The sequence below is a fragment of the Cucurbita pepo genome, unplaced genomic scaffold, assembly GCF_002806865.2.
Source record: "Cucurbita pepo subsp. pepo cultivar mu-cu-16 unplaced genomic scaffold, ASM280686v2 Cp4.1_scaffold000205, whole genome shotgun sequence".
NCBI classification, from domain to species: domain Eukaryota; kingdom Viridiplantae; phylum Streptophyta; class Magnoliopsida; order Cucurbitales; family Cucurbitaceae; genus Cucurbita; species Cucurbita pepo.
The window spans coordinates 94,567-102,160 of record NW_019646468.1 but is presented as its reverse complement, the minus strand read 5'-3'; the positions used below and the strand labels follow the sequence as shown (position 1 = coordinate 102,160).

General features: G+C 34.9%; 3 non-coding genes across 3 annotated transcripts; all 3 read right to left on the bottom strand.

Annotated features, from left to right (window-relative positions):
* Positions 1–1,691: 1,691 nt before the first annotated feature.
* Positions 1,692–1,773, bottom strand: TRNAG-GCC. The gene has a single exon. It is a non-coding gene; the product is annotated as a tRNA-Gly (tRNA).
* A 255-nt stretch (positions 1,774–2,028) lies between these two features.
* On the bottom strand, positions 2,029–2,110 carry TRNAG-GCC. Its single transcript has one exon. It is a non-coding gene; the product is annotated as a tRNA-Gly (tRNA).
* Positions 2,111–2,388: 278 nt separating this feature from the next.
* Positions 2,389–2,470, bottom strand: TRNAS-GCU. Its single transcript has one exon. It is a non-coding gene; the product is annotated as a tRNA-Ser (tRNA).
* Positions 2,471–7,594: the final 5,124 nt, after the last annotated feature.

Sequence of the window (7,594 nt, the reverse complement as noted above, 5' to 3'; positions counted from 1 at the left end):
GTAAATTAGAGAAATAATTTTATAGAGTTCAAACTTGAAACTGATGTCATGGACTCACATAGGTTGACTTGAATTTCAAAGAACGAAATCGAACTTTCATTAAAGATATATTCGTGACAACGACTTAAGCTAGATAGGTAAGTGAGCTTACTATCGGCATGGTTATATTTTCATGTTAACACGTGCCCTGTGGTTCTGCACGTGTCATATATATTGATATGTGTGAATTGTCTGTGGATCGATATGGTACCTATATGTTATGTATATGTTATAATATGTGGATTGTATGATAATAATTATGGTAGAGATAGGATACAAGAAGGATGCACAAAATAAAATGTAACAATAGGAGTAAGATACGTTCATGAAACGTTAAGGTTAGGTTACATACCGGAGTGCTATGGATAGGAGAGATTGATGAAAGAATACGGTTAGGTTATGGGTAGAAAGGGGTAGGTTTGTGATAGATTGATAGAATGATAGCCTTAGGATACGTTCTTGTGATGTAATGACTAAGGTACGTTATGTAATGATATGTCTGTGATAGGTATAAGAACGTTAAGACTATGGTAAGTTAGAGAACGATATGACTATGAAGTGTTTACGTTATGACTTGTTTATGATATGATACATTGTATGCTAGATTATTGTGCTTAAGTACGTAGTCATGTGAACGTGAATGGATGCTATGTATGCTGTTTAGTCTGATGTGATGTGTAAACCATGTAATGATATGTTGTTCTTGAATGGTTACGGCATGATTGTATGGAATGTTTGAATGTAAACAACATGAATTGTATGACATGAAATACGGTAAACTGTCTGGAATCATAACCCCGATAGGAATATGTGTGAAATGTAAATTGAAAATGAGAAGGACATGAAGATGGAACGTGGCAGGGGGGTTATGTTCATTAATGATAAATGTAGAAGTAGTGGGGACTTCATGCATTATGTGTGTTCATGCATCTGGGGGNGCAGGACAACGATCGTTATGCTTTGTATAGCGCTGCCGTGACGGTTACTAGTTTTAACGGGTCCTGGCATAAGGGGCTCCCTTAACATTGAAAGAATGAAGTTTCATGTTATAAATTTTGGGTAGATTACCATTTAGAGTTATTGTATTTCATTGATGTATTTTAAGATATTTTATTTACTTTAGGTTACAATTACATAATGGTTAATTATGGCCATTAAGTATAAATGTTACAACTCTTGGAATGCCTTTAATAGTTTCATTTTGAGGCTATATAAAGCCATGTATGTTGTATTTGTAAGAAGACTTGGAAAATACAGTAAAAGAAGCATTAGTTCTTTCTTTAGCCAAGGGCCAAGTTTCTTTGCAATTCTACGTACTTTAGGTTGCATGTAGAATCATTCAAGCTCGACATGANAATATCTAATTTGCCGATTTTTAAAAAAAAGAAAAGAAAAAAAAATAAATATCTAATTAGCTCGGCATTAAAATTTTATTTCACGTCGCCTGAGAGATTCGAACTATCGCAGGGAAACCCAATGTACTTATCAGGCACACGCCTTAACCACTCGAGCACAGCAACACGTGTCCTTTGTAGTAGAGGTCTAAGTTATACAAAAATTTGAAAGTTAAAACTTTTTCTTACAGATTTTAAAAAAAATAAAAGAAAAAAAAAACAAAAATCTAATTAACTCGGCATTAAAATTTTATTTCACGTTGCTTGAGAGATTCGAACTCTCGCGGGGAAACCCCATGTACTTGGCAGGCACACGCCTTAACCACTCGTCCAAAGCAACACGTGTCCTTTGTAGTAGAGGTCATTAAATTTTATTTCATGTCGCCTGAGAGATTCAAACTATCGCGGGGAAACCCCATGTACTTAGCAGGCACATGCCTTAACCACTCGACCAAAGCAAGACATGTCCTTTGTAGTAGACGACACATGTCCTTTGTAGTAGAGGTCTAAGCTATACAAAAATTTGAAAGTTAAACGTTTTCTGATAGATTTTAAAAAAAATAAAAGAAAAAAAAATACAAATATCTAATTTTAGCGTCGCTTGAGAGATTCGAACTCTCGCGGGGAAACCCCATGTACTTGGCAGGCACACGCCTTAACCACTCGCCCAAAGCAACACGTGTCCTTTGTAGTAGAGGTCATTAAATTTTATTTCATGTCGCCTGAGAGATTCAAACTATCGCGGGGAAACCCCATGTACTTAGCAGGCACATGCCTTAACCACTCGACCAAAGCAAGACATGTCCTTTGTAGTAGAGGTCACATGTCCTTTGTAGTAGAGGTCTAAGCTATACAAAAATTTGAAAGTTAAACGTTTTCTAATAGATTTTAAAAAAAATAAAAGAAAAAAAAATACAAATATCTAATTAACTCGGCATTAAAATTTTATATTTCACGTGGCCTAAGAGATTCGAACCATCGCAGGGAAACCCCATGTACTTAGCAGGCACACGCCTTAACCACTCGGCCAAAGCGACACATGTCCTTTGTAGTAGAGATCTAAGTTATACAAAAATTTGAAAGTTAACTTTTTCTAATAGATTTTTAAAATAATAAAAGAAAAGAAAAAATACAAATAACTTATTAATTCAACATTAACATTTTATTTGGCACACGCCTTTAACCACTCAGCCAAAGAGACACATGTTATTTGTAGCAGAGGTCTAAGCTATACAAAAATTTGAAAGTTAAACTTTCTCTAATACATTTTCAAAAACAATAAAAGAAGAAAAATTACTTGCTATGACTAAAAAAAGAAGTAACTGTTAAAATTAGTGCAACTTATTGTTAGGTGGAATTAGTCGACTTGTTAAGCCACTCATCGAATAAGGAGGAATAGTTTATTTTGGGTTTTGTAGGAGCTATGTATAGGATTTATTTTTGTGTAAATAGGAGCCTCCCTTGAGTGAAACAAACACACAGTAAACAGTTTATTATTTCAGTTGTACCTGTATTATTTTGTTTGAGTAATAATAATTTCATACGTATTCCCACCTTTGAGCGTGAGATATTGTGATCATTGGTATCAGAGCCAAGTTGATACGGTTTGATATTATTACTCAATCAGATGAATGGTGGAGGTGCTTCTATGGGCGTAGCTATGGAAAAACTTGTTGGCAATAACTATAGTTATTGGAAGTTATGCATGGAAGCTTATCTACAAGGGCAAGATTTGTTGGATTTAATTGAAGGTGATGACACAGAAATTCCAGCCGATACTCCACAGAATGTAAAATTACGTCACCAATGGAAGATCAAATGTTGAAAAGCCTTATTTACCTTGCGAATTTTGATTAGCAAGAAGTATATTGATCATGTTCGTGATTTAAAGTCACCAAAGCAAGTATGGGATACACTTCAAAAGTTGTTCACTAAGAAAAATACCGCTCGACTGCAATTTCTAGAGAATGAACTAGCTATGGTAATGTAAGGTAATTTTTTTGTTGAAGAATATTTTTTGAAAGTGAAAAATCTATGTTCTGAAATTTCAGAATTAGATGCTGAGGAACCAGTGAGTGAGGCTCGATTACGACGTTATCTTATTCGTGGATTACAGAAAGAATTTATGCCCTTTGTTTCCTCAATACAAGGGTGGGCAAATCAGCCTACAGTAATTGAACTGGAGAATCTTCTTTCTAATCAGGAAGCCTTGATTAAGCAAATGACTAGCAGCAATGAGTTTTCCTGAAAGTCAGAAGATGTGTTGTATGTCAAAGATCAAAGGAGACAAAATTTTCATTCAAAGCCTTCATCTAGCAATGGGAATCAATTCAGAAGTGAGGAGTCGTCAAAGAAGCCATTTAAAGCTTGTTACAGGTGTGGAAAACTAGGCCACTTTAAACAAGATTGTCAAGCGAAAGTGGTGTGATCGTTGCGGAAAGTCAGACCATATTAAGCCAAATTGATGAGTCAAAATCCAGGAATCAGAAGCAAATGTTGTACATGAAAGTAAAAAATTTTAAGTTCCAATTTGGGAATACTGCTTAACCACTGAGGTTCTTGATCAGCCAACAAACGTGACTTCAGCCGTATATCAAGATGATGTCTCTACAGGTGAGCAAAATTCTAATTCCACTACTTACGCTTCTGAATTTGATTCTCTCCAAATTTTGCTTCAGGACTCTCTCTTTTTCTCCAATGCCAATTCTGTTGCCCCTGATGACCCTTCTGTTTATTCCACAGCCTTGGATTTGGGACTCGACGAAAATAAAGTTGTCGAGCTAACGTTTGACGATCTTGACGGTCTTTACCTCCCCTCTGAGGCTGACGATTTCCTCATCTGGGAGAATTTGGATCAAACTACCAATTCGCAGGATTCGGCTATTGATGCTCCGCCCCAGCCTAACCCATAAATAGCTGCACTGCTTGATGATGATGATTTATCACAATTTGGTTTTGATGTTGAGGACTTGAAGGAGGATTTCGTAGTTCTGGCAAATTTATGTGAAGAAGGGAAGGATGGTTCAACGGATAATAATTTTAGTGTGGCTAAGGATTCTGAGAAGGCGACAGGAAGCCAGAATATTGTTAATAACAAATCTTTTGGTGACGAATTTTTTAAGGATGCAGATGTTGACCATAAGATAATGTTGATAAGCCACGAACTCGGTAGCTTTTGGATGATCAATTTGACACCCTCTTAAGTCAAGACTATGCATCTAGTGACAACGGTGACAGTGCTTGTGATGAGCACGATGGTTGGGTTGCTGAAGAAGATGAGTCCCTTGCTCAGAAGCTCAAGCATGCCCTTGGTGATCATAGTAAGGATGACTTGGACCTTGACCAAAGATATAAAGCTTCTGCAGATATATTGAGTGGTAAAAAAGGATCAGAAGATCAAGAGCTTTTGCAGTCTGCCAGTGATGTAATTCACCAGTGTATGGAGTATGCTGAGTCTGCACACGTTGAGATGAATTATTACTCTTTGTCCTTAGAATTGGAGCAATCAAAGGCTCAGATTCAATCATTGGAGGGTCATATCAGTAATTTGGATCCTGCCATTAAGGCCTTGGAAGAGACCATATTCATGAAACTAGATTATGCTGATGCTCACTGTGATTTAGCCTCCGCTTTGCATGCAATGGGGGAAGATGAGCGAGCAATTGAGGTGTTACAGAAGGCAATCGACTTGAAGCTTGGCCATGTAGATGCTTTGTATATTTTGGGTTGACTTTACGTGGACTCAAATGGTGAAGGGGCTTTTATAGTTGTGGAAGCCTCAAAGTTTAAGACCATTGGAGAGAAGACTGTTTTGAGACCGAAACTGTCAAATGCTCTCAAACTTAGATCTTTTCAGAAGATTACCAGATTGAATCGCTATGACGTGGAACTTATTAAGAAGGAAATCAGTGAACATGATGTGTCAATGTCTTATTCAGGTGGTGGCGTGCCTAAAAAGTCCATACACAAGCCTAGCTGGAAGAAATTCTTCGTAGATTATTTTGTTCGAGAGAAAGTGTTAACGCAGGATGTTGAATTGCAGGAAATACATACTAATGCGCAAGTTGCAGACATATTTACTAAGACACTTGCCAAAGTGAAATTTGAAGTTTTTCGTAAAGGCTCTCGGAGTTATTGAGAAATAAGCTTGCAACAAAGGAGGTTGTCAGAATTTAGTGCAACTTATTTTAGTTTGAATTAGTTATGGATTATATGATATTCCTAATCTTGAAAAATATATTAATTAGGAAATATATATTAGATATTCGTAATCAGTTGAATTTGAATAGTAGTATATTTTATTTTATTATCAAGATTTAGTTAGTTTATATTTTTTTGGTAGATATTATTTAGTATCTTGTATCCTATTTAAAGGTTGTGAATATCAATGAAGATTGAACATTCGACCCCAATTCTTTTTCATATTCATAAATCTGTATTCTTTCGTTGAGTAATAATATTTTCATATCTACTCACACGTTTGAGTGGTAGATATTGCGTCACATCTTGCTTGTGGAGTGATTCGAATCTCAAACAATGTTCTTGTCTTGAGATATTCGATCAACAAGGTAATCCGAATCTTACTCCCTTGTAGTGATTCCTTATCTTATCATTTGGTATCACAGCTGGCTCAAGATCGGATATATGTTTCCTTTGCGTTTCTTCTCAATTTGATTTTTATTTATTTTTATCTTTTTAGTCTTTAATCGACCCAGAGTTCAAAATTCAATCTTTGCTCTATTTACAATTTTGAGAGGCGAGAATGAGAGGTTCATTTGTGTAAACGAGTGTAAAAAGAGTGGCCTAAAATTTCTTGAGTGTATACTCGTGAGAGAGTGTTGTGAGGTCCTTTGTATTTCCATAACTTATTTTTTACAACAAAGTTTCACAAATAGATTCGAGGACGAATCTTCTTGAAGAAGTGGAGAATGATATGAAACAAGAGACATCAATCATACAATATGCTTCAATGAAGATGTGAAGAAAATATTGTTGAAATTATCAAAAGATATTTCAATTCATGCCACATTGAAGAAGAATGAAGTTTCATGTTATAAATTTTGGGTGGATTACAATTTAGAGTAATTTAGAGTTATTGTATTTCATTAATGTATTTTAAGACTTTTTATTTACTTTAGGTTACAATTACATAATGGTTAATTATGGCCATTAAGTATGAATGTTACAACTCTTGGAATGCCTTTAATAGTTTCATTTTGAGGCTATATAAAGCCATGTATGTTGTATTTGTAAGAAGACTTGGAAAATATAGTAAAAGAAGCATTTGTGCTTTTCTTTAGCCAATGGCTAAGTTTCTTTGCAATTCTATGTAGTTTAGATTGCATGTAGAATCATTCAAGCTCGACATGATCAATCTTGTTTGTGGAGTGATTCGAATCTCAAAAAAGTGTTTGAGATATTTGAGCAACAAGAATCATTCAAGCTAGACATGATCAATCTTGCTTGTGGAGTGATTTGAATCTCAAACAATTTTCTTGCCTTGAGATATTCGATTAACAAGGTAATCTGAATCTTATTCCCCTTGTATTGATTCCTTATCTTATCATATAGGAACTCCATTGTTAATGTACTTTGTTTGGAGTAATTCTATGTTGGGTGACATTCTAGAAATTTCCTACGATACATGTGAGTGAGGAAACAACATGCTGGAACGACTCGTGTTGGTTTGTAGGGTAGTTTTACTGTTAGAAACGAGGAGTGTGTAACGTGACTATGTAGCAGGAGAATGCTAGAGTCATCAGGTGTCGAATCGAGATTTCGAATCTTGATTTGAATCTTAGACATGAGTCGTTTCACATTTGTGACAGCGAGGGGATAGTCTTCCTTTTATCTTCTCTATCATTCACTATGAAATTTCCTTTAACTTTTATGTCATTTTCTTTTACAAACTAGATAGACTAGTCATGAATTTTTTTATTCTTTTTAAATAAACTTAATGCAGTTACCCGATTTTATTTTAAAGGAATACCTCGTACAAATTTAATTATTTTTTTACGACTATTAATATGAATTCAAGTTCGTATGTTGTCCGAAAGACAAATAAGAAAATAAAGAAAAGTGTGTCAAAAGATTAAAAAAAAAAAAAAAAAAAAAAAAAAAAAAAAAAAAAAAAAAAAAAAAAAAAAAAAAAAAAAAAAAAA